Source organism: Pipistrellus hanaki, assembly GCF_964339955.1.
Source record: "Pipistrellus hanaki genome assembly, chromosome: 6".
NCBI lineage: Eukaryota > Metazoa > Chordata > Mammalia > Chiroptera > Vespertilionidae > Pipistrellus > Pipistrellus hanaki.
Genome location: NC_140508.1, coordinates 36349654 through 36377119, shown reverse-complemented (window position 1 = coordinate 36377119; position 27466 = coordinate 36349654). Strand labels below are relative to the sequence as shown.

Sequence of the window (27466 nt, the reverse complement as noted above, 5' to 3'; positions counted from 1 at the left end):
GCCTGCAACAAAGGTACATGTCTGCAATGTGTCTTGAGTTGTGGAAAGAGCAATAGTTAAGTATCTATTTGGCCTTTATCTTAAGAGTAATGTGAAACCATCACATAGTTTTAAATAGGGAAGGGACAAAATCAGATTTCTGACTTAGGAACGTTACTCTGACAGCAGGGTGGATGTAAAAAGTCCCTGGATGGCTTGGACACCAGTCCAAGCATACAGTGTGTGTTCAGTCACTAATTGTGGAATGAAAGAACGCATGACTCCTTTTCTTAGATGAAGCAAGTATGCCTGAGCTTTGCAGTAAGTTTACAATCCACTTGCTCATCGACTGTGATGTTTCTGTGGCAACATACCTTAAAACCATTTTACAGACGATGAAACTGAGGTCCAGAGACAAAGAAAATCACACAGCTACGAAGGGTGAAAGCAAAATAGGAATCCAGGCATCAGATCTGATGACACATCAAATCCGGTGCCGGAGAGCCCTCCTCTCTAACATTTGAAGAAAGAGAAAGGCACCTACTGAGTGTGCAGGGCTGATGGCGATGTGGGAAAAGGTAGAGGGACTTAGAGCCAAATAGTAATACAGACTAAAGGTTATCTTTATCACCATTAGCGTTATTAGATAGTATGTATCAGGTGCTTTCCATGCTGTCCCTCATTTCCTCTTTGCAAGCACTATTACTATCCCTATATATTTCACACAGGTAAACTGAGGCTTGAAGAACTGAGTTGCCCACGAATACCCAGCCGGAAACCTGCCACAGGGCTGCACAGTGACTCTGGGGCGGGGGCAGGCGTCCCTGGGCATAGCCCAGCGCCAGGAGACCCACACCCACGGGGCACCAGCACCGAGCTCCGCACCCCAGTGAATGGGTGCGCGCTCCGCCTCGCGCGCCCGGGGACGTTTGGTCACGTGGCCAGGCCCCACCCACCCCGGCCCACCCCGCCCGCCCGCCCGCACTCCCTCCCTCTCTCTCCCTCCCTCCCCCTCCCTCCCCGGCCCGGTCCGGCCCATCCCCCGCCCCGCCGGCTCCCTGAGGCCCTGCCGGGTCGGGCTGCTGGCAGCCGGGCGCCGACGGCCGGACGGACGGGCGCGCGCGAGGACGGCCGGACGCACTCACGGAGGGCCGCGGGCACGCACGGCCCGGGCCGGCGCTACGAGGCCCGCCCGGGAGGGCCGGGGCCGCGCTCAGGTGAGTGCCGGCGGCGCGGGCCCTGAAGGGGTGGGCCCGTGGGCAGTCCGCGGCCCCGGCGCGGCTGGCTCCGCGGGCAGGAGGCGCCGCCCGGGCCCGGCGCGGGAAGATGGCGCCGGCCCGCCGGCCGCGGAGCGCGGCCCCCGTGCGGGCCCGGCCCGGAGCCGCCCCGCCCGCCCGCCCGCCGCGCTCGTGTCCCCGTCGCCATGTTGGGGAGCGGGCCCCGGGCCTGCGGGCGGGCGGGGGCGCTGGAGGGAGCGGGCGCCGGCGGGGCCCCGGGAGGGCGCGGGCCGGCCGCGGGGTCGGGGCGCCGGGCGGGCGGACGGGCGGGAGCCGGGCGGGCCGGGGTCCGCGCGGGCTGGCGCGGCGGTTCCGAGGACCTGGCGGCAGCCGAGCGGGAGGTCGTGGCCGTGTCGCGGACCAGGGACCCTGGGTCCACACGGAACCAGGGTCGGGGTCCGTGGAGCTCTGGAGGCGAAACCCGGAGTTGGGTTAGGCTGTGGGCGGCATTCGGGACCCCCGGGCCGGCGGGACCCGGAGGGGCGTGGGGTCCGCGCTCGGGCTGTCAGGACCGGGGCAGCCCTCTGCGCGGGGAGGAGGGGGCTGCTCAGAAAGGGGGGCTCCCTGGGTGTCACATTGGGGCGGCAGCCTCCTCCGAGTCGCGAAATTGCAAAGACCGTATAACTCCTAAGGGACTGAAGGGTATAGGTGCCCTCAGGGTCCTCCACTTCTTATTGGGGGAGCAACAACAACAACAACAACAAAAAGGGGGTAGGAGTGGGAAGATTTTGATAAGGAAGAGAGAAAAAAAGAGAGGGACTGAGGTTTGGGTGCAGGAACTGGCCAGCAAAAGGGGTGCAGAGAGTGGAACTGGTTGGCGAGAAGAGAGCCTCCATCCGCTTAGGGAGTCGGTGTGTGTCTTTAAAAGGAGGGGCCGGGCTGTTTGTGGGCGGTGACCCAACGTGTCTTCCCAGGAAGGGGACAGCCCACTGTTGTGAGGGCCGGGTCACCTGGGGAGGTCATCAGAAAGGCAGCATTGAAGCCCGTGGGAATAGGGAAGGAGTGAAAGTGTAAGAGCTGCAGATATCTTAGAGATCCTGTAACCGTGTCAGGTGATGTGGTCACTGTAGCTGAGATAGAGAAAGGAAAAGTTGACTTCTCGAGATCCTAAAAGTTCGTGTCAGAGGAGGTACTGGCACGCAGGTCTGCCGCCTCATTCAACATGCTGCCTTAGAGGAGTTTGCTAGCGGGCAAAAAAGTGTTAAGTCGAACATGGCAGCTTATGTAAAAAAAACAAAAAAAAAAACCTATTAATTTATTTTGTTTCTGTAATGAGCTCCGTCAGTTCAAAGGCTAAGGGGATATATATATCCAGCTCTTTGATCATTTCCAGTCCACCTGCATTTGTGCAAAGAAGTTATCTTCAGGATCCTTGACTTCTCACTTTCTGGAGTGTTAAGAGAGGCTCCTTCCTCCTTGTAGGTGTTCATAGCAAAGGGACATATGCCTAGAAAAAACAAGCAAACAGTGAACAATGGTAGAAACCCAGGATCTCTATCATGATAAAAATTTAAAGAGAAGAGTTGAAAGTTCAAATGGGCTATGGGAGAATTCTGAGGAAAACTCTGCAAATCAGTCTTGATATAGTAGTACTAAGGCTCCCATTTAATAAAGAAGGACTTTCAACAAAAAGGTTGTGAGGACATTCATAGCAATAAGGTTTTCAATATATATTTAACATGTGTATACCATATGTATATAAAGCAACGTGATTCATTTGTTCTGGATCTTTCTAATGCAAGATGGCCTAATCTTGTTTGTGCCATGGGCCCATCTAGCTTCTAGTGAAGCTTATGGACCCCTTTCATAAAACAAAATACATTTGATGACAAAACCAGCTATATTGAAATACAGTTACCAAAATATACAACTTATGATGTAGTAATATAGGTTATACTTCTTTATCAGCACATAATAAAATTTTATAATTTTAAAGATGTGATGAGCACAAATAATATTTTAAGATATCTGCCATAGCTGTTATCTACGGTATAATAATAAAAGGGTAATATGCTAATTAGACCGGACGACCTTCCAGACGAAGCCAGGGCTGCGAGGGAAGCCCAGGTCCAGGGTGCTTGCTGGCAGCCGGAGGGAAGTCTGGGTCCTGGGTGCTGGAGGGAAGCTGGTACCGGCAGCTGGGATAAGGAAGGCCTACTCTTGCACACATTTTGTGCATCCGGCCCCTAGTGTGATATAAAGATATCGGTGATTACCAATGGCAGAGTTGAGTAGTTGTGACAGAGAATATAGAGTCACAGATCCTGCTAATACTAGAATGGTTTGTTGCCTACATTCATATTTGAAGAAAATAACTCAGAGGTTAGTGGAAATAAAGAGAGAATTTACTGTCTTATTTAAGTTCATGGACCCACCCCCTAATTCTATTTGTGGACTCCTGTCTATGAACCCCAGGTTAAGAAACTACTAGCATGAAGCATTCAACATACATTTACTGGGTGCTAGACATCAATTACATGCAAAGCATTATGCTAGGCTTTGAGGATTCAAAGGTCTTTAGAACAAGGTCTTTTCACTTTGGGTATTCAGTCCCATGAGAAGTAGACATGTAAATAATGATAGTTTAGAATGGTAAAGGCCATTGGAGAGTTATCAGAGGTTGTAAGAGCATGTCTCTGCTCTAGGAATTAGGGAAGGTTTTGTGAAAGAATGACATGTGAGATGTGTCCTGAAAGGTAAAGGAGTTTGCCAGAGAAAAGTTGAGGAGAATAATATTCGAGGCAAAGTCATGCATATCATGCATTTTTTAGGGAATGTAACTGAATGGCTGGAGGGGTGTGTGTGTGTGTGTGTGTGTGTGTGTGTGTGTGTGTGAGTGTGTGTGTGTGAGTGAGTGTGTGATGAGACTGGGAAGGTTGATTGGATTCTAGTTGTGAAAGATCTTACATATGAGGAGTTTGGACTGAATCCTTAGCTGGTAGGGCGGTATTCAAGGTCTTCGAGGAGGGGACTGTATGATGAGATTTAACCCGATGAAAGGATGTTCTTTAGAAGGAGGGTGGACTGCAGAGCAGGGAAGAAGTAATGAGGGCTTGAACTTTGAGCATTGAACAACGTTAGAATTTTTGGTGTGATAATTGACATTGTGAATGCTAGAGAATTTTTTTAGATTTTTAGCTTGGGATAGTGACTGTCAAAAGATATTAAAAAGATGAAAAGAAAACAAGGTGAAAATTTTCACAGATAATAAGGGAGAAGATTTTTTTTTTTTTTTTGGTAAAGAAGCAGACTTTTGGAAACCACAAAGCTGTAAAATGTGTACTTTTTGCTTCATGAAATTAGAGGGTTAGCAAATAAAAGTCAGGGTTAAATCTGGTCCACTACCTATTTATGTAAATAAAGTTTTATTGGAACACTGGCACACTCATTTATTAACATATTGTCTTTGGCTGTTTTCACACTACCAATGGCAGAGTTGAGTAGTTGCGACAGAGAATATATAGCTCACAGATCTGAAAATGTTTATACTGTATGGCCCTAACAAAGACATTTGCCAGTCCCTGATCTGTGTGTCTGAATGTTGGGTGTTCAGCTTCTGTTTTTCCATCCAGTTTCTATATAATGGAGAATAACTATCTTGGCTCTGTCCTTCTGGCTGGGTTCCCCATGCTCTGTGTACCTGCAGCATGACATAGATCCTGAATATTATATATTGGTCAGTGATGCCAAGGTCTACTGTTCTTGGTTCTGCTATGTGGCAACTGTGGTAATACCAGGTTTTGTTTTTTTCTTTTTCTTTTTTTAATTAAACTTATTGGGGTAACATAGGTTTCAGGACTGGGTATCTATGTTACAAGATCTGTGTATTGCACTGTGTGCCTACCACCCAAAGTCAAATCTTCTCCCATCACCATATATTAGAACCCCCTTAACTCCCCACCCTAATGCTAGGTTTTTACAGCTTAGACTCTGCTGGGGCTTGTTTTGCCATTTTTCTATTGTTTGTTTGTTTTTTTTCTTTCTAAAAGATTTCTTTATGTTTTCTGATTATTAATCGTTTCCTGGTTACAAGTATTATAGATGCCATTTCCCAGTTTGTTCTGATCTTTTAAATCTCTTTAAGATGTCTTTTGTCAAAAAGAATTTCTGGATTTCAGTAAACAAATTTATCCATCTTTTCCTCTCCAGAGATTTTGAAGTTATTCTTTAGGTCATCATCTTGAGTCTCTACTAATTTGTCTTTGATGTTTATATCTTTAACCCACCTAGAATCTGCTCTCATGTGTGATGTGAGGTAGAATCCAGTTTCATTTTCTCACCCTATGTACAATTAATTATCCCGGTACCATTTATTGAATGGCCTTTGTTTTCAAATTACGAATTCTTTTGGTGGACTCTGAGGTCCTAATTCCAGCTCTACCGCTTGCTAATTGTGTGACTTTGGAGAAGTTGCCTCAGATTCCTCATCTTTAAAATAGGATAATAGTATTTATCTCATAGGATTGTTTGAGGATTAAGCGAGTTAATTCAGGTAACATGTAGAACTGTGTGACACCTAGAAAATGCACAGTATTTAGCACTATTGTTCACATCTGATTCCCAGCAGTAAGCAAGTGGAGAGGCTCCCTGTGCTCAACACAACTGTAGGATTAGTTTGGTTTTCTGGTCATCACAGAAAGGTTGAGAGTTAGAGTAAGTGTTACAGGAGATGTTCCCAAGTTGTCTGTTTTAACTGCTGCCTTAAACTGTCAGCTGACGTGGAAGTCCTCCCAACCCAACACTTATTTTTACAGAGAACTTCTGTAGCAGAGGATGCAAACAGGCAGCTTGTGGTTGGTTTTGAACTGCAGACACCTTTTGTTTGATTCAGACAGTAATTTTTTAATATGTTTTTATTGATTTTAGAAAGAGGGAGGGTGAGGGAGAGAGGGATAGAAACATCAATAATGAGAGAGAATCTTGATCAACTGCCTCTTGTATGCCCCCAACTGGGGACTGAGCTAGCAACCCAGGCATGTGCCCTGACCAGGAATCAAACCATGACCTTCTGGTTCATGGGTCAACACTCAACCACTGAGCCACACCAGCCAGGCTAATATTTTTAATATCTTAAAAATTTATACAGATTTCAGAGTTCCTGACATATCTTGAAAAATTATAAGATCTGTCAACACCAAACCCATATTCTCTCATACAATACAATAAAAGCTGAAACTTTTAGGTGGGATGTGTTTTCTGGTTTTCTGCATGGTCCTTTGCACATTTATTTTTATCATCTTTTAGGTATTTAGTTTTTTGGTTCTACTGAGGTTTTAAATATTATCTCTCTGCCCTGGCCAGAAGTTGTTCAATGGTTAGAGCATTGCCGGTGTACCGAATGGTCATGGGTTCAACTCCTGTTCAACCCAGCTGGCCCAGGTTGGGGCACAGGCAGTAGGCTGCCAACTGATGTGTCTCTCTCAGATAGTTGTTTCTTTCTCCCTCTCCCTCTTTTTTTCTCTCTCTCCCCCTCTCCTTCCCTCCCTCCTTTTTCTCACTCCCTCTCTCCTCTCTCCCTCTTTCCCTCCCTTTCCCTCTCTAAAAATTAGTGGAAGAAATATCCTTGGGTGAGGATTAACAACAACAAAAAACTCTCTTCTAAATCAATAAATGACATACTGGGATAGGGTCAAGATGGCCAGAAATTGACAGATGAATTTGTAGGCAGGTAATAAATAAAAAGATTGATTCATACTTGATTATAATAAGTAAAATGATAATTGATATTAGAAAATGAAATTTAGTTCAAATCACTGAATATTTAGGCATCTATGAGCTGGGTACATTAGAAATTACCACATTGACAACATAAACTGATGAACAAAAATAGATACAGAGACAAGCATTGAACAGACCGACAAACCTCAGAGGGAAGTCAGAGGAGGGTGGGGGAAGGGTATGAGAGAGATCAACCAAAGGACTTGTATGCATGTGCATAAGCAATGGATATAGATGGTAAGGGGGTGAGGGGATGTGCTGCGGGGGGTGGTGGGAGTGTTTGGGGAGAGGTCAAAAGGGAGAAAAGGAGACATATGTAATACTTTCAACAATAAAACATTAAAAGAAGAAAGGAAGAAAGAAAGAAAGAAAGAAAGAGAAAGGAAGGGAAAGGGAAAGGGAAAAGAAAAGAGAAAAGAGAAAAGAAAAGAAAAGAAAAGAAAAGAAAAGAAAAGAAAAGAAAAGAAAAGAAAAGAAAAGAAATTGCCCTAACCGGTTTGGCTCAGTGGATAGTGTTCGCCTATGGACTGAAAGGTCTCAGGTTCGATTCCGGTCAAGGGCATGTACCTTGGTTGCAGGCACATCCCCAGTAGGGGGTGTGCAGGAGGCAGCTGGCCAATGTTTCTCTCTCATTGATGTTTTTAACTCTCTATCCCTCTCCCTTCCTCTCTGTAAAAAAGCAATAAAATATATTAAAAAAAAGAAATTACCACATTGATGATAGAAAAGTAGCTGGCTAGCTTTATGAAATACTACAGAAAAGTAGTTTTGTTTTTTTAACTTGTGATGTAGAGCTGTTTTCCAAGAGAGCAGTTGGATGAGAGAGAGGAAATATAGGAATTCATTCATTTGTCAAACATTTATTGAGCCCTATCATGTACATTTATTTGGCTAGAATTCTACAGGATATGAAGATGAGGCTAGCCAAGGTTTAAGTGTCATGTGGGTTATATGTTATATGGAATGTGTGATGGACCTGAGATATTGGAGAATGGTGCCTGAAAGAGGTAGCCTTTGGGTGGAGTTGCCAGGAATGGTTCAGTTTATAATACTTGGAGATGAGGCAGTTTTTTGCAGGGTGAGTGAAAGCCTGATTATAGAGATATGGGTGTTTAGGAGATAGCAGAGTCCAGTTTGGCTGGAGAACAAGATTATAACAGATAATAGAGTTAAGGCTGGAAATGGAGATTGAACAAAACCAGCAGTAATAATAGTAGCTCACATTTTTTGCATGTATACTATTTGCCAGATAGTGTCCCAAGCATTTTATAAGTTAGTACAATAAATCGTCAATTTTTGGGACTTTGAATTTAATGGACTTCGGATTCAATGGACAAAGTTTCTGGTCCGTATGTCATAAATGAAAATTAACACCTTGTTAATGTTTAAATGTTTTTAACCAAGATTTTCTTATAATTAAATTAAAAGGTTTTTTGTTATTAATTCACTGTTATTTTTAACAAATTTTAGCAAATAGGCATATGTTGAAAAAAAAAACACTGTAGTAATTTCACAGACATAAATATTAGGTAACTACTGCTATAGTCTACATATTTAAATTGAAGAGTTACAGCCTAAACAACTATTAGCATGTGATCGCAACGCCTCCATCATGATAATTGTTGTCGCCTGGTGTGACTTTGCAGTAGTTCCCACCTGCACTAAGCCACGCCCCCGCCATGTGCATGTGTTTACTCTCTGTGACTGGGGAATACATTCATGTACTAGACATATTCATAATGCATGCATTTACTAAATATAAAATTACTGTAATACATATAGAAAACTTCTGTGAAATTAAACTTTTCATACATCATTTTAATTACACAAATGTGTCTACATAAGTAAAAACAGGTAAACTGATTTGTCCATTTTTTTAACATATGCATTTGGGAAATCTTTATTATATAGCAGAATTTTGTCTTTAATGGATACCCCTTCACACAAATTAGTTTGTTATATTGAGGTTTACTGTATTTCATTTAAACCTCACAACAACCTGCTGTTTGTAATCCTCTTTTTTACAGGTAAAGAGACTGAGGCATAGAGCTAACAATTATGGAGAGTCCAGGCAGAACAAAGCTTATACTCTTAGCCTCGACATCCTGTGCAACTGAATCATGGAAGGCTTTGAATCCTTTTTATTTCTAAGCAGGGAAATTTCAACTTGATTGACTAAATAATGGGGAGTCAACAAAAGTTTTTAGCCGTATGATGGCATAATTAAAACTGTACATAAGGAAAGTTAAGCCTGGTCTTGAAGTGTAGATACAGAATTAGTTTGATCTCTTGCTCCTCACTAGATTGGGTGCTCCTTGAGGGCTGGGCCTGTGTCTGTTCCATCCTCCTTCCCTGCCCTGTGGCCCTAATGTCTCTCTAGCGTGTTGTCTGGCACATTTATTTATTTTTTTAAAATTTTAATCTTTTTGTACCTCGCCTTAATCTAAAAAGACAAGGTGGCTGCCCAGGAGTTCAATAAGCATTTGCTGAGTTAATAAACAAACAGAGGTATGTATAAACCTGTAATAATAAAAGTGTAATATGCTAATTAGACTGGACAGCCGAACAACCTTCCGGACGTCCTTCAGAACGACCTTCCAGAGGAAGCTGGGGCTGCGAGGGCCGAGCCCCTTGCACGAATTTCGTGCATCAGGCCTCTAGTATACAGTAGGTCCTCGGGTTATGTCAGAGATCTGTTCCTAGGCGTGACATAATGTATTTTTGCCATAAGTTGGAACCCTCCTACATAAGCACCTACGTCACTCACATGGAGCACATACACAGCAGTAATGAAGTGAAACAGTAAACAAAATTTAAAAGAAAGATAACAATTCCTGACCTTTACTTGTGGTAAATATTTTATTTTATTTTATTTATTTTTTATTTTTTTTTAAGTATATTTTATTGATTTTGTACAGAGAGGAAGGGAGAGAGATAGAGAGTCAGAAACATCGATGAGAGAGAGTCATCGATCAGCTGCCTCTTGCACACCCCCTACTGGGGATATGCCCGCAACCAAGGTACATGCCCTTGACCGGAATCGAACCTGGGACCTTTCAGTCCCCAAGCCGACGCTCTATCCATTGAGCCAAACCGGTCTACTTGTGGTAAATATTTTAAATAATAAAAAACATAAAGCACATATGTACGTATGTCAAAATGATGGAACTTTTTTTAAAATAAATAAATGGGAGATGGAGATGTAACCAGGAAACGACATATGTCGAGTCCGATGTAACCCAAGGACTGCCTTTATACATAAAGAGAATACAGTGACTTTGTTGGAGGAGGTAATGCAGCCCTAGGTGATAAGCTATATTTTATATATAAATCCTATAAAGCAAAAAAAAAAAAAAAAAAAAAATAGAACTACATCTTCTTCAACTTGTGATGAATTGTATATTCTATGTCAGTTAAACTATTAATGATGAATTAATATTAACTATGTCAGTTAAAAAGCTGTACTCATAGAAACAAAGAGTAGAATGGTGGTTGCTAGGGGCTGGGAGGTGGGGGAAGTTGGGAGATGTTGATCAAAGGGTACAAACTTCTAGTTATAAGATGAAAATGTTCTGGAAATTTAATGTTCAGCATGGTGACTAGAGCTAACAATGCTGTATTATAAACTTGAAAGTTGCTAAGAGAGATCTTAAATGTTCTCAACACATAAAAAAAGGTAATTATGTTAACTAGCCTTATTGTTATATTTGTTATTTATTTTTCAGTGTATACATGTATCCATCTTGTCATACACCTTAAACTTATACAACTTATGTTCATTATACCTCAGTAAAGCTGGGGGAAAAACAATGTCAGTTAATAATGTTAATGATCACCAAATTTGGAGGGTATTTATACTTCAAATAGGTATTTGGGTTTGTATTTAGAATTAAGCAGTTGCAAATCCTCCTTCTCTTCCCCTGCATACACACATAAAGAGGCAACAGAAGTTCCCATTAACCAGCTCCTTTACTGATTTTGAACCGTTGAATATAGAACTAATATTAGTTCTATAGTATCATTTATGTACATTTTCTAGAGATCAGACAGCAGCTGTCTCTCTCAGGAAGAAATAGTTGCCAATTTGTGAATCACATTCCTGTTTTGGATTTTACTGAGGGAAATTATTTGCTAAGTTAAGTCCCTTTCCATAATTTTAAATGTTATATGGAAGTAAGATTGTCTCTTTTGTAAAATATGGACTTTAAAAAATTCAAACACTGGGAGAAATTTAAAGACACTGTTGTTAACTACCAAAGACCACTAAAAATGGGAAGATAGGTAAACCAGCATCTGACTAGATTTAATAGAGACAGCTTAATATACCCTAAATAATGGATTTGTTAAACATTCTTTCTCATCGTGGATATAAACAGAAGTTCATGCATATACATGCATGTACATATCAATGTGAAATATATTGATATAACTAATATAAGAAAATTTGAATTTAGGAATGATCCTAAAGAAAATTGAACCTTTAACTTTAACCAGTTTAATCACTTTTAACTAACTATTTTTCATTCATTCCTGTTATAGATTTTTTTCTTCCTTCATTTCTTTTTTTGTTAAGTTATGCTCAAATAGGATTTTCCTTTCAAACCACAAATGTTGTATAAGCGAACTGAAACAAGCAAAACATCATTTGAGGTACATGGAAAAAAAGTCAAAATCTCCAGTTCCTCTCCTCTAAGCTACTCAAGTGAAATAGCCTAGTATTCCATAATATTCTCTATGTTTGTAGAAACACATATACCTACAAATTCATCTTCTCTTATTTTATAAGATGATCATGATACCATATATACATTATTCTACAACTTTTATTTTTTTTTACTTTTTATGATATCACATTTTCATTTTTATCATGGAATAGATGTCTAATTCCTTGTTCCAACTGCATAATATTTCATTTATGTAGGTTCTATCAGTGAGCTACCCCTGTGTGGGCTGCTTTTCTAGTTCTTTCAAAATGAAGTATTTAATTTGTAAAGAAGTGGCACATAGGAAGTTTCCCTACTACTAAGAAGCTTTGAATAAATTGTTGACTCAAGCCTTAATTTTTCATCCATTCCAGAAGGGTATTGGACCAGATTATTGCCAAGGTCTCTCTGGTTTTTACTGTGCTCAAATTCTTGTCAAGTTATTTTTAGAGATTTTTTATTAGGTCCTAGATTGTAGGATTTGGTCAACTTTTCAATGTCATTTGTATATATAGAGCATGGATTAAAAGACTGATACTCCAAACATGTTATTTTTTGTATTATAGCTTTAACATGGTGGTATTCATAATTAGAACATGGTGTATGAAGTAGTCTTTCCCTAAATTTTACTTTATCCACCTACTATGGTATTTAACAAGACTGGAAAAATTTCATTGAGCCTCTGATTTATTCTTCTGGTTTACAGTGTGCATGATTAAATTATTAGCTACCAGAGGCCCAGTGCACAAAATTCGGGCACTGATAGGGTCCCTAGCAGTTGCTGACTGCTGGCCGGAACTTCCCTCTCTTCCCCTAGCCAGCCCCACTGCCTGGTCAAACTCTCAGATGAACTCCTGGTCAAGAGGACAATTTGCATGCTATGCTTTTATTATATAGGATCTGTGTTATGATGAGTGCTAGTTTAGGAATAAAAATTTTATATTTCGGCCCAGCAGGTGTGGCTCAGTAGTTGAGCATTGATCCATGAACCAAGAGGTCACGGTTTTATTTTGGGTCAGGGCACATGTCTGGGTTGCATGTGCAGTAGGTGTGCGCAGGAGGTAGCCAATCAATGTTTCTCATCTATGTTTTTGTCTCTATTCCTCTTGCTCTAAAATCAATAAAAACATAATAAATAAAATAAAATTTTATACTTCACTAATTTATCTTTTGTCTCTTATACTAAAATATTAGGATTGAAGTTTTAAGAGTTAATGTTTATGTTCTCTAATCTCTTAAATTGTCTGTTATGCCTACCAAGAGCAAAACAGTATTGTTACAGTATTGAAATGCCATTGTCCTTGACAGGCATTTTGTTGATCCTTTCAGGGAACTAAATTTTTCCTTGTGGCCCTGGACTTGGAAACAGGAAGCATGTATAATTTTGTATTCATAAGAACCTCACAAGAGGGTGAAGGGATGATGGGATAGGATCCATCAAAGCTGTGCTATGGCAGATTGTCTTGGACAGTTCATGGCTATTTATTTAGACACTTTTTAAATGCCTTATAAATTATCCTGAAACATTTAAGGCAATCCTATATAATAAAAGGCTAATATGCTAAGTGTCCAGTCTGCTGGTTCACCGTTCAACCAATCAAAACGTAATATGCTAATGATATGCTAAGGCCACTCAACTGCTCGCTGTGATGTGCACTGACCACCAGGGGCCCAACAGTTGACCAGTTTCTATGACATGCACTGACCACCAGGGGGCAAAGAGTCAACTGGTCAACCAGTCACTATGACGTGCACTGACCACCAGGGAGCAGATGCTCTGATCAATAGGTTAGCTTGCTTCTGGTGTCCGACCAATAGGGACTAAGATGGGCCAGACATATCCTGGAGCCCTCCTGCAGTCCCTCCCCAGCTGGTCAACCTCTTCCGTTTCTCTCCGGCTCTGATTGTGCACTGGTGGGGTCCCTCAGCCTGGTCTGCACCCTCTTGCAATCTGGGACCCCTTGGGGAATGTTGGAGAGCCGGTTTCAACCAGGCCAAGGGACCCCACTGGTGCACAAATGTGTGCACCAGGCCTTTAATTATATATGTAAAAAGCTAAGTGACCATCCAACTGGCCAGTAGATATGATGCACACTGACCACCAGGGGGCAGACACTCAACACAGGAGCTGCCTAACTGCAGTGACTTGGCAGCTGCAGTTCTAGGATGACATCAGCATCCCAGAACCAGAGAGGAGGGAGCCCGATTCCAGGTTGCGTAACCCAAGAACCACCCTCTTGCAATCCGGGACCCCTTGGCCACCTAATTAATTTCCTTTCGATGTGCATGAATCCGTGCACCAGGACACTAGTGTGGTTATAAAAGGCCAACTTAATTTCTTAGTACTATAAGTATAATATCCAGATTTAGGTTTATAAGGCAGAAAATGTAGGAATTCTAGGATTCTTATTTTGCAAAGCTACTTAAAATACTTGAATATAGATATTAATTTGTTAAAGTGAAAGCATATAGAATAATAATTAACATTCTTAATAAATAGTTCTTGAGTTATCATAAAGCTAGAAGAACCTGAGATTCTATTTAGTTTGAGCTTAGTAATTCATCCTCTAATTTTATAATTTAGGAATCTTAGGCCCAGAGAAATTGTGTCCTGCCCCAAATCATGCAACAGCTTTATGGGAAGATCATGACTAGAACTCATGGTGCATTCTGCCATGCTCAGCCTAGCTCTTTTTCTATTCTGTTACCTGTGTTTTATTTATTTTTATTTTTTAAAATATATTTTTATTGATTTCAGAGAGGGAGGGAGAGGAAGAGATAGAAACATCAATGATGAGAGAGAATCACTGATTGGCTGCCTCTTGCATGCCCCTTACTGGGAATTGAGCCCACAACCTGGGCATGTGCCCTTGATTGGAATCAAACCTGGAACCCTTAAGTCCGAAGGCCAATGCTCTATCCACTTAGCCAAACCAGCCAGAGCTGTGTTTTATTATCATAAATAATTCTAGTATATTCTCAAGACATACCCAGTTGATTTTATAACTAATAATTTGACATTTGTATGAAAACCTTTAAAAAATATTTTTATTAGTTTTTAAAGAGAGAGGAAGGGTGAGAGAGAGAAATATTGATGTGAGAGCAAACCATCGAGATCAGCTGTCTCCTGGAGGCTCCCTACCAGGATCAAGCCTGCAACCAGCCATGTGCCCTGACTGGGAAATCAAATGGCAACTTTTTGGTGCACAGACAACGCCCAACCAACTGAGCCACACCAGCCGGGCCTGAAAACATTTTTTTTTTCTTTCCATTGATCTTTTGAGAAAAAGTGGGGTGGGGAAAAGAGAGAGAGAGAAACATCCCTGTCAGAGAGACACACTGACTGGCTAACTGTCTCCTGCACACACCCTGACATCAAACCCACAACCGAGGTACATGCCCTTGACTGGGAATCAAACCCACAACCCTTCAGTCCACAGGCCGATCCTCCAACCACTGAACCAAACTGGCCAGGGCTGAAAACATTTTAAAAAGTGGATATTGAGGTTAGGAAATGTTTCCCTGGGCATTTGGCTTTATTTAATTTTCTTATATGAATGGTGCAGCAATGGTAAACCCAGGACATGTGTTTTCTACTTATTTGTTTGCTTGTTTGTTTTTTTACAGTTGTCATATGTAATGAAGTTTTTTCAGAATAAAAAGTATAATCAGCATATTTATAGTTTTACAACAGAAAGAGCAGGAAAGTGTCAAGAAAGACTTAAGTCTAGCTAATTCTATGTATGCCATAGGACAAATCATGTAACATCTGGGGGACTCTGTTTCTGCTCCCACTTAATTAGAATCTTTCAGGGTTCTCCTCAGGACAAATATATTGGTTTTTATATATTTGTTAATTGAAATATTACATACACAATGTGAAGTGCACAAATCATACGGGTGTTGAATTATAAAATGTACCCTATTGTAATCATTACTGATGTATTTTGAAAAGTATCCCTCGGTGATTATGATAAGCTTTCATTGTTAAACAAAACCCTGGACTTGAGACTATAGGTGATCTCATGCCTTTTACAACTCTTTCTAGAGTGAAATTAGCAGAAACAGTGGAAGAACAAATTTGGGCAATCACGAAAATTTTACTTTGAAGAAGTTTATGGGGCTTATATAGTCTTCTGATGTCTCTCTTCCTGTTTACCCTTTTTCCCTTTCTGTCTAGGTCCTGGATAGAATGGAGAGGGGTCCTACTGAACCTCTGTCTTTTCTGAAAGTGGTCAGAGTTCTTACACAGGTGTGTTGATTCTATGAAGTTTGATTTATAAAGGACTTGATTTCTACTTAAACAAAGGATTAAATTAGAAATAAGACTTTTTAAAAAGAAGCCACTTTTATTTCAATGTCTGTAAATTATTTTACTTTGGCAAGCTGCATTTGGCCTATGGGTTGGACCCAAAGTGACTGAGTTAAAATCTGCATAATATGCCGGGACAGGTTTGGCTCAAGTGGATAGAGCGTTGGCCTGGGGACTGAAAGGTCCCGGGTTCGATTCCGGTCAAGGGCATGTACCTTGGTTGCGGGCGCATCCCCAGTAGGGGGTGTGCAAGAGGCAGCTGATCGATGATTCTCTCTCATCGATGTTTCTAACTCTCTATCCCTCTCTCTTCCTCTCTGTGAAAAATCAATAAAATATATTTAAAACAAATAAAATAAAAAATAAAAAATCTGCATAATATGTATACCCTGGCTGGCTTGGCTCAGTGGATAGAGCAGCGGCTTGCAGACTGAAGAGTCCCAGGTTCAATTCCGGCCAAGGGCACATGCCTGAGTTTCAGGCTCGATCCCCAGTAGGGGGTGTGCAGAAGGCAGCCAATCAGTGATTCTCTCTTATCATTGATGTTTCAATCACTCTCCTCCCTTCCTCTCTGAAATCAATAAAGAAATATATTTAAAAACATCTGCATAATAGAAAAGCAGTTGAATTATATCTTTTTCTGTTCTCTTGGAAATATGCAATATGGAAGAGTTCTTTATTGGCTACATGGAAAGTACCAAGGAAAGATGAAAAGTTGAATATCTTAATTGTCCATGATTCTGGAGGGGATTGAAGGCATGGATAAATCCAAGAAGGAAAATATTTATTTGGTCCTCTTTCTGATATTCTCAGAATTTATAACATTGGGGGGGGGAAATCAAAGCTATGTTGCAAGTCTCTGATTGAGAGAAGAGCAAGTGTATATAGTCGGTTTTTGTTTTGTTTTGTTTTGTTTTGTTTTGTTTTTCACTCATTTACTTCTCTCATCACCATGAATAAACTTTATCATTAATCAGACATAAAAACTTTAGCTCAGTGATTTCCCAAACTTGTGTTCACATTCTAGTCACTTGATGGAGCTTTGCAAATTACTTATGCCTTTGTCTCCCTTCCTCCCCACATACCACCCCTTTGGGATTTTGTTATTTAGTTGGCCTGGGAGTATGGCCTGAATTTTGGAATTTTTAAAGATGCTTAGGTGCCCTAACCGGTTTGGCTCAGTGGATGGAGCATTCTCCTGTGGACTGAAAGATCCTGGGTTCGATTCTGGTCAAGGGCATGTACCTGGGTTTCAGACACATCCCCAGTAGGAGGTGTGCAGGCGGCAGCTGATTGATGTTTCTCTCTCATTGATGTTTCTAACTCTATCCCTCTTTCTTCCTCTCTGTAAAAAAAAAAAATAAAAAAAAAAAATCAATAAAATATATTAAAAAAACAAATTTAAAACATAAAATAAAAGATGCTTAGGTGATTCTAGAGTGCAGACAGGTTTGGGACCTCTGCTCTAGCTGGTTAAAGCAAATCTGGCCACTATGCAACTTAACTTTTTTTTTTTTTTTAACGTTTTTTTGTTTTTTTAAATTTTATTGATTTTTCAGAGAGAGGAAGGGAGAGGGACAGAGAGTTAGAAACATCGATGAGAGAGAAACATCGACCAGCTGATCTTGCACGCCCCCCACCGGGGATGTGCCTGCAACCAATGTACATGCCCTTCATGGGAATCGAACCCAGGACCTTTCAGTCCGCAGACCGAGGCTCTACCGCTGAGCCAAACCGGTTTCGGCTTACCTTTTTTTTCTCTCATAAATATTTAGATAAATAATTAAGAATCCTGCACTCTAAATCTTTTTTTAAAAAAATATATATTTTGTATTGATTTCAGAAAGGAAGGGAGAAGGAGAGAGTTAAAAACATCAATGATGAGAGAGAATCATTGGTTGGCTGCCTCCTGCACGTCCCACATTGGGGATCAAGCTCGCAACCCCTGGCAAGTGTCCTGACTGGGAATCGAACTGTGACTTCCTGGTTCATAGGTTGACGCTCAACCACTGAGCCATGCTGGCTGGGCAAGAATCCTGGGCTTGAAATCTAAGATTTTACTAGAATGTAAGCTTCATAAAACCAAGTACCATGTTTTTATTTTCTTCACCATCATATCTTGAGCTTTTAGAGTAAGACCTGGTTTATATTGCATGCTTAAGTGATTTGTTGAATGAGTGAATGAACCTATCAGTCTCTAGTGAGCTGAAAGTATGCTTTACCCAATACTTGAGTGGTCTGAGATATAGAGTGGGTTGATATTGGCTCTGTCACTTATTAGCTGTAGGACCTTAAGCAAGTTTGTTCTCTGTGCCTCGGCTTCCTCATTTGTAAAATGTGGGTTACAGGATCTATTCCATGGGGAATAGTAGAGTTAACAATGCAAAGCACTCAGAGCAGTGCCTGACACATAATAATGTTCTGTAAGTTTTAACTACTGTAGAATTCAAGAAGTCCTGGTTTCTCTGCAATTTGGATAATTTACCTGCAGAATACTGTTTGAGGGATAAGGTAGAATAATGGAATCAGCTGCATTAAATGTAGTTAAAGAAATCCTGACAAAGAAGTGATTTTTTTTTTTTTTTTGTCAACTTAATGGGGCATAATTTACATACAGTAAACTGCACGCATGGGTGTTTTGTTTTGTTTTTTTACTCATAAATGTAGTACTTTTATTTTAAAGTTTAAAAGTTACACAAATAATAGATACTTATACATAGGAAAGTGTTTTAGAGAGCTGCATTGCTTTTGGATTGACTCTTACAGAGATAGAATTATGTCTTGTTTTGGTTTCTGTATTTTAACCCTGGAGTCAGAGAAATAATTTAATCATGTATCATAAATAAATAAATAAATAAATAAAGAACACTGCAATGAACATAGGGATGCATATATTCTTTGGTGATGAGTTTTTTGTTTTGTCTTTTAATATATTTTATTGTTTTTTTACAGAGAGGAAGGGAGAGAGATAGAGAGTTAGAAACATCGATGAGAGAGAATCATCGATCAGCTGCCTCTTGCACCCCTCCCACTGGGGATGTGCCCGCAACCAAGGTACATGCCCTTGACTGGAATCAAACCCGGGGCCCTTCAGTCTGCAGGCCGACGCTCTATCCACTGAGCCAAACCTGTTTCTGCTGGTGATGGGTTTTAATAATGTACTTATTAGTTTATAGTACTTCTTCTGAAACAATCACCACATCAAGTACAGAAAATTTCTAATGCCCTAAAAAGTTTCTATACTCTTGGTTTTCAGTCTATCCCTCCAGCACCCCTATTTTTTAGAATTTTGTATGAATGCATTCATACATTATATTTTCTTTCATGCTAGCCTTCACTCAGTAATGATTTTTATATTTACCCATGTTGTTGCATGTAGCAGTAGTAGTTTATTCCCTTTTAATGCTAAGTATCAGTATTGCTTTGTTGTGTGGATATAACATGTTTATTTATCCATTCCCCTGTGTTGTTGTTTTTTAAATATATTTTTACTAGAGGTCCGGTGCACGAAATTCGTACATGGGAGGGGGTGGTCCCTCAGCCCAGCCTACACCCTCTCCAACCTGGGATCCCTCTCACAATCCAGGACTGCTGGCTCCCAACTGCTCGCCTGCCTGCCTTCCTGATTGTTCCTAACCACTTCTGCTTGTCAACTTGATCACCCCCTAATCACTCCCCTGCCAGCCTGATTGATGCCTAACTGCTCCCCTGCCAGCCTGTTTGCCCTTAACTGCCCTCACCTGCAGATCTGGTCACCCCTAACTGCCCTCCACTGCAGGCCTGGTCCCCTCCCAACTGCTCTCCCCTGTAGGCCTGGGTCTCCCCCACCCCACCCCCACTACCCTTCCCTGCAGGACCAGTCATCCCCAATTTTCCTCTGCCAGACTGGTCATCCCTAACTGCTCTTCCCTACAGGCTTGATCTCCCCCAACTGCCCTCCCTTGCAGGCTTGGTGCCTCCTAACTGCCCTCCCCTGCTGGCCATCTTGTAATGGCCATCTTATATCCACGTGGGGGCATCCATCTTTGACCACATGGGGGCAGCCATCTTGTGTGTTGGAGTGTTGGTCAATTTGGATATTACTCTTTTATTAGATATGATAGAGGCCTGGTGCACAGGTGGGGGCCAGCTGGTTTGCCCTGAAGGGTGTCCCAGATCAGGGTGGGGATTCTCATGGGTATGGGGCAGCCTGGGCGAGGGGCCTGTGGTGGTTTGCAGGCCAGCCATGACCCCTGGCGACCCTAACCCTAACCCACATGTGTCAAACACAAGGCCCGCGGGCCAAATCCAGCCCGCCAGGCCTTGCAATGTGGCCCGCACCGCGCTGTCATCACTACACTCCGCTGTCAGTTTATGACATTGTCAGTTTATGACTGTTCAGTAAACCATTCGGCCCGCGATTTAGGCTGGATTTTAGATTTTGGCCCCTTCTCTGATTGAGTTCGACACCCCTACCCTAACCCCTAACCCCTAACCCCTAACCCCTAACCCTAACCCTAACCCTGGATCTGGGATTTATTTATCTTCTATAATTGAAACTTTGTAGCCTTGAGTGGAGGCCTGGGTAGCCAGGATTGATTTTAGAGAGGAAGGGAAAGGAAGAGAGAGAGAGAAACATCAATGATGAGAATCATTGAACTGCTGCCTTCTGCACACCCCCTGCTGGCAATCAAGCCTGCAGCCCAGGTATGTGCCCTGACTGGGAATCAAACTGTGACCTCCTGGTTCATAGCTCAACACTCAACCACTGAGACATATGGGCTGGTCTGTTTCTGGTTTTGATGATTGTGAATAAAGCTACTATAAGCATTTTTGTACAAGTCTTTGTATAGATATGTTTTCAATTTTTTTGGTAAATCTCTAGCAGTGGGATTGCTGGGTTGTATGGTATAGTATCTAACATGTTAAGAAATTGCCAAACAGTGTTAAAGGAGGTGAATATTCAGCAGGATTTCCAGTCAGGGTGCATTTATTTTTTTAAATTTATTATTGCATAAAAAATTACCACAAATTTAGCTTCTTAATAAAACACGTTTATTAAGGCACATTTTCATGGGTTAGGAATCTGGGCACAGCTTAGGTGGGTCATCTGTTTTAGAGCCTCTTACAGGTGTCAGTTAGGTTTCAAGTCTTGTCTCAATGCTTGACTAATGAAGGAACTGCTTGCAAGCTCACTTGGTTGTGTTTTGGTAGAATTCACTTCCTCAAGGGAAGTTGGATTAAGGGCCTTGATTTTTCTTTTTCTTTTTTCATATATTTTATTGATTTTTCACAGAGAGGAAGGGAGAGGGATAGAGAGCTAGAAACATCGATGAGAGAGAAACATCGACCAGCTGCCTTCTGCACACACTCTACCGGGGATGTGCCCGCAGCCAATGTACATGCCCTTGACTAGAATTGAACCTGGGACCTTTCAGTCTGCAGACTGATGCTCTATCCACTGAGCCAAACCTGTTTTGGCAAGGCCTTGATTTTTCACTGGCTGTTGCCTGCAGGTTGCTCTCTGTTCCTTGCCATGTGGCCTCTCCAAAACGGCATGCTGAAAAGGCAATAAATAGAGTCTTCTAGGGAAGCGGTTGCCAACTGGTGGTCTGTGGACCACTGGTGGTCCATGAGGTCCGAAAGGTTAGTGACTACTCTTCTAGGGAGATAGAAGTGTCCATCTTTTATAACCTAACACACACACACACACACACACACACACACACACACCCCGCCGCCCCCCCCTTCCCCCGCTCCTGGCCTGATCACCCCTAACCACCTAACCACCACTGCCTCGGCCTTGCCACCATAGGTTTGGAAGGTCTCCCGATCTAAATAGCATATTACCCTTTTATTAGTATAGATTGTTTCAAATTTGCTAGTGGGGATCCCTTAAAACTGGCTCCTATGTCCTTGTGACAAATCCACATTGGTCTGAATAAGCACTTTCTTATCTTTTGGTACAATATGATTTTTTTTTAATCCTTGTCTAAGGACATGCTTATTAACTTTAAAATACATTTTTATTGATTTTAGATAGGAAGAGAGAGAAAGAGAGATACATCAATGATGAGAGAGAATCATTGATCGGCTGCCTCCTACATGCTGCACAATAGGGATTAAGCCTGCAACACAAGCATGTGTCCTGACCAGGAATAGAGCCATGACCTTCTAGTTCATAGGTGTACACTCAACCACTGAGCCATGCCAACTGGGCTTATTGATTTTAGAGAGAGAAAAAAAAATCACATCGATATGAGAGAGAAACATGGATCAGCTGCCTCCTACACAAGTCCTGATGGAGTCAAACGCACACCATTTTGGTGCATGGGATGACACTCCAACCAAGTGAGCCACCTGACCAGGGCAAAACATGATTTTTTCAATTTACCTTGAAGATAGCCATTTTTATTGGAAATATTGAGCATGCAGGAGGCAGCTGATCCATGTATCCCTCTCAAATTGATGTTTCTCTCTCTAAAAAAATTTTTTTTAAATTAAGGAAACTTACTTTCTTTAAAAAACGTTTTCTTCTGGCCTGGCCAGTGTGGCTCAGTGGTTGGGCGTTGACCTGTGAGCAGGAGGTCACAGTTCATTTCCAGTCACCTGGGTATGTATATATGTATGTTTGTATGTATTTATTTATGCACCGGGCCTCTAGTATACCATGCCTGTATTGCCCACTTGATCCTCAGTAGGGGACATGCAGGAGGTAACCGATCAATGATTCTCTCTCACCATCGATGTTTTTACCTCTCTCTCTCCCTCTCCCTTCCTCTCTGAACTCAACAAAAATACATTAAATTTTTTTTCTTCTGTACTTTCTTCTAACACTTTTAGGGTTTCATCTATTACACTAAAGTTTTGGATCAATTTGGAGATATCTTGAAGTGAGGTATAGCTCTAATTTTTTTTCTATGTGGCTACCTAGTCCTATTTAGTAAAAATGCATTTTCCCCCCTCTTTGACCTATTAAAATTCCACTGAATATTTATATCACAGTATCACACAATTTTAATTATTAAGACTGTTTTAATATTTAGTAGGAGGAGTCCCTTTATTACTCTGATTTCTCAGTTTGTCTGACTTGTTCCCATATGAGTTTTGGAGTCAACTTGTTTATTTCAAAAAAGAAGTTTGCATTTTTATTGGGATTGTTAAATTATAGATTAGGGAGCATTGACATTTATGAATCTTTTTGTCTAAGAATTTGGTGTGTCATCCAATTTTCAGGTCTTGTTTGTTTTTGGACCCTGTTTTTAAATTTTCTTCTTATATCTTTACATTTATTTTTTCCCCATTGATTTTTAGAGAGAGTGGAGGGGGAGATAAAAACATCAATGTGAGAGAGACACGTTGATTGGTTATCTCCCTCACAGGGATTGAGCCTGCAACCAAGGTACATTCCCTCGACTGGACTTGAACCTGGGACCATTCAGTCTGCAGGCTGATACTCTATCACTGAGCCAAACCGGCTAGGGCTACACCATATTTTTTTAAATGTATTTTTATTGATTTTAGAGAGGAAGGGAGAGAGATAGAAACATTAATGATAACAGAGAATCATTGATCTGCTACCTCCTGCATGTCAGGTAGGAATTGAACTGTGACCTTCTGGTTCATAGGTCAGTGTTTAACCACTGAGCCATGCCGGCTGGGCAGGTTTTAATTTTCTGATCAAGAAGGGTTGTTGAATTTTTTCAAATGTCTTTAGTACCTGTGACGATGACCATATGATTCTTTTCCCCTTAGTTTTCTAATACTGAGCCTTCTGTGCGTTCCTAGGAGAAACTTTGTTGATCGTTGTGCATTATTCTTTGATATACTCTTGTATTCTTTCTTTTTATTTATTTTTTAATTTTCTTTATTGATTAAGGTATTACATATGTGTCTTTATCCCCCCATTGCCCCCTACCCCTCTACTCATGCTCTCACTCCCCCCCCCCCCAATTGTCTGAGTCCATTGGTTATGCTTATATGCATGCATACAAGTCCTTTGGTTGATCTCTCCCCCTTACCCCCACCCTCTTCTACCTTCCCTCTGAGGTTTGATGGTCTGATCAATGCTTCTTTGTCTCTGAATCTGTTTTTGTTCACCAGTTTATGTTGTTCATTATATTCCACAAATGAGTGAGATCATGTGATATTTATCTTTCTCCAACCAACTTATTTCGCTTAGCATAATGCTCTCCAGGTCCATCCATGCTGTTGCAAATGAAAGGAGTTCCTTCCTTTTTACAGCAGTTTAGTATTCCATTGTGCAGATGTACCACCGTTTTTAATCCACTCATCTGCTGATGGGCACTTAGGCTCTTTCCAAATCTTAGCTATGGTAAATTGTGATGCTATGAACATAGGGGTGCATATATCCTTTCTGATTGGCGTTTCTAGTTTCTTGGGATATATTCCTAGAAATGGGATTACTTGGTCAAATGGGAGTTCCATTTTTAGTTTTTTAAGGAAATTCCATATTGTTCTCCACAGTGGCTGCACTAGTCTATGTTCCCACCAGCAGTGCAGGAGGGTACCTTTTTCTCCACATTCTCTCCAGCACTTGTCATTTGTTTGATTTATTGATGATAGCCATTCTGACAGGTGTGAGATGGTACCTCATGTTTTTTTGATTTCTATCTCTCGGATAATTAGTGACTTTGAACATGTTTTCATATATCTCTTGGCCTTCTGTATATCTTCTTTTGAAAAGTTATCTATTTAGATCCATTGCCCATTTTTTTGATTGGGTTGTTTATCTTCCTTTTGTTAGGTTGTATGAGTTCCCTGTAAATGTTGGAGATTAAACACTTATCAGAGACAACATTGGCAAAAAGGTTCTCCCACGCAGTGGACTTTCTGTGGTTTTGTTGATGGTTTTTTTTTCTGTGCAGAAACTTTTTATTTTGATGTAGTCCCCTTTGTTTGTTTCCTCTTTAGTTTCCATTGCCCTAGGAGCTGTATCAGTGAAGATATTGCTTCAGCATATGTCTGAAATTTTGTGGATTCCTCTAAGACAGTGGTCGGCAAACTCATTAGTCAACAGAGCCAAATATCGACAGTACAACGACTGAAATTTCTTTTGAGAGCCAAATTTTTTAAACTTAAAATTCTTCTAACACCACTTCTTCAAAATAGACTCGCCCAGACTATGGTATTTTGTGTAAGAGCCACACTCAAGGGGCCAAAGAGCCACATGTGTCTTGCGAGCTGCAGTTTGCCAACCACAGATCTAAGATTTTTATGGTTTTCCATCTTACGTTTAAGTCCTTTTTTCATTTTGAGTTTATTTTTGTGTATGGTGTAAGTTGGTGGTCTAGTTTCATTTTTTGCATGTATCTGTCCAATTTTCCCAACGTCATTTATTGAAGAGACTATCTTGACTCCTACTCTTTTATTCTATTTGAAATTTGGCTTAGAAATCTTTTTTTAATTTCTTTATTAAGATATTACATATGTGTCCTTATTGATCTAGAAATATTGCTTTAATATAGAGAGATTGAGCAATGTAGGAGAGATTGATCTGTAGCTTTCTGTCTGCAGTTAGTTTCAGCTTTTGATGCTCGTATTTATTTCATAAGAAAATTGGAAAGCTTTCTTTTTATATACTGTGTAACAGTTTCAGATCATTAGACTTAATCTGTTCTCTACAGGGTTAATAGTGTTTTCATTAATTTGGTACATGGCACTTTTGGGGGCATAATCATATTTATATAAATCAGCAATTTTCAACCTTTTCATTTTATGACACACTAATTACTAAAATTCTGCAGCACACAAAAAAACGTGTAATTTTTTTATTCATTCACATCGGACAGCTGTTGTGTTGGCTGTTGTCACTTATTTTATTTGACAATCTAAGGGAAAAGAGGTCATTGCCCCTGACTAAGTAGTCAGGTTTCGCATATTTTAAAAATTCTTGTGGCACACCCATTGAAAATTATTGACATAGATAGATGTGAGCAGAATCTTGAGTAAAATAGTCTCTTTGGTCTTTTTAATTTTCTTTGTGTCTGTGGTTTTCTCTTTTTTTAATATATTTTTATGTCAGAGAGGAAGGGAGAGAGAGAGAGAGAGAGATAGAAACATCAATGATGAGAGAGAATTGATCAGCTGCCTTCTGCACGCCCCACACTGGGGATCGAGCCCGCAACCTGGGCATGTGCCTTTGGCCAGAATCAAACCCCGGGTCCCTTTAGGCCGTAGGCTAACGCTCTATCCACTGAGCCAAACCGACTAGAGCTCTTATTTCTTACTAGAGGCCCGATGCACGAAATTTGTGCCACAGTAGGCCTTCCTTCCCCGCTGCCCAGACTGGCTTCCCTGTGGCATCCAGGACCCAAGCTTCCCTCTGGCTGCTGGCACCTGGACCTGGGCTTCTCTCCTAGCGGGAGGCCCACCCACCCGCCTCAGCCAGTGGCCTGGGCCTCCCTCTGTGAGGGGCAGGGAGGAGGCTCATGGGCAGTCACATCGCTCCTGCCTGGCTAGGGGTGCCAGTGGGTGTCATAGGATGGTCCTAGATGGTGTCCAGATGGTCGTTCCGCTGTTCGGCTGTTTGGTCCATTTGTATATTACACTTTTATTATATTAGATTTTATATATTAGGGTTTCCTCCCCCTTTTTACTCACTAGATTAATTAGTGGTTTAACTATTTTACAGATTTTTCCCCCAATGTACCACTTTTTAGATTAATTTATTAGTTCTAATGTTTTTCTACTTTCTTATTAATTTCTGCTTTCATCTGTATTAATTCCTTTACTTTGCTTTCTTTCAGTTTACATTATTAGTTTTCCTCCTTTTTTTTTCTTTTTTTTTTTTCAGAGAAAGTGGAAGGGAGATAGGGAGGGAGGAAAAGAGAAGCATCTGTTAGAGAGAAACATTAATTGATTGCTTCCTGCATGCACCTCCACTGGGCCAGGGATTGAACCTGCAACCCAGGTATGTGCCCTTGACCTTTGGTGCTCAGGGCTTATGCTCTAACCATTGAGCACAGTGGCCAGGACTAGAAGAGGTGTGTCTTTCATTTAGTGTGTATACAGAATATTTTGGTTTTGGCACCAAGTATCTGCAAACAGTGCAACATGATGTTAATTTTTTTTAATTTGACATGCTTAGTGTCACAGTGTCATGATTATTATTAAGTGAAACTGGTATATGTCCCTGAGCTTGCTTCTATACTCTGAATGCTTGTTGATGAGTGGTTTAAGATCTCAGAAAAAAGATATTAAAGAAAACCCTTTTTTTAACATTGTCTGGCGATATCTAAGTTGACTTGATAACTTGTGATATTTACATTAACTTCTGTTGCAAAAATAGGTAACGTGTAATTCCTATGTAATATTGTAACTTTCTTTTTCTTTTCTTTTTTTCAGAATTTTTATTTGGCTGCTACCTTGAAATATAGTCCCTAAAAATGCCAGCTTGTTTGGATGTAGAAGATGACCTGGATAAATGACAAAAATTAAGAAAGATATTTTGGTGAGTGAAATCTTACATGAGAAAG

General features: G+C 41.0%; 1 protein-coding gene across 7 annotated transcripts in view; it reads left to right on the top strand.

Moving 5' to 3' along the window:
* Window positions 1–976: 976 nt before the first annotated feature.
* Window positions 977–27466, top strand: part of NCOA6 (nuclear receptor coactivator 6) — a 102106-nt gene continuing 75616 nt past the window's right edge. For 5 of the 7 annotated variants that reach the window (XR_014795402.1, XM_084888543.1, XM_084888542.1 and 2 more), the window contains exons 1-2: window positions 977–1196; window positions 27336–27441. The gene's annotated coding sequence lies outside the window, so the exon portion shown is untranslated. Of the gene's footprint in view, window positions 1197–15857; window positions 15930–26809; window positions 26902–27335; window positions 27442–27466 lie in introns of those variants that run through there. The other 2 variants (XM_084888539.1, XM_084888540.1) reach the window with 2 other exon arrangements.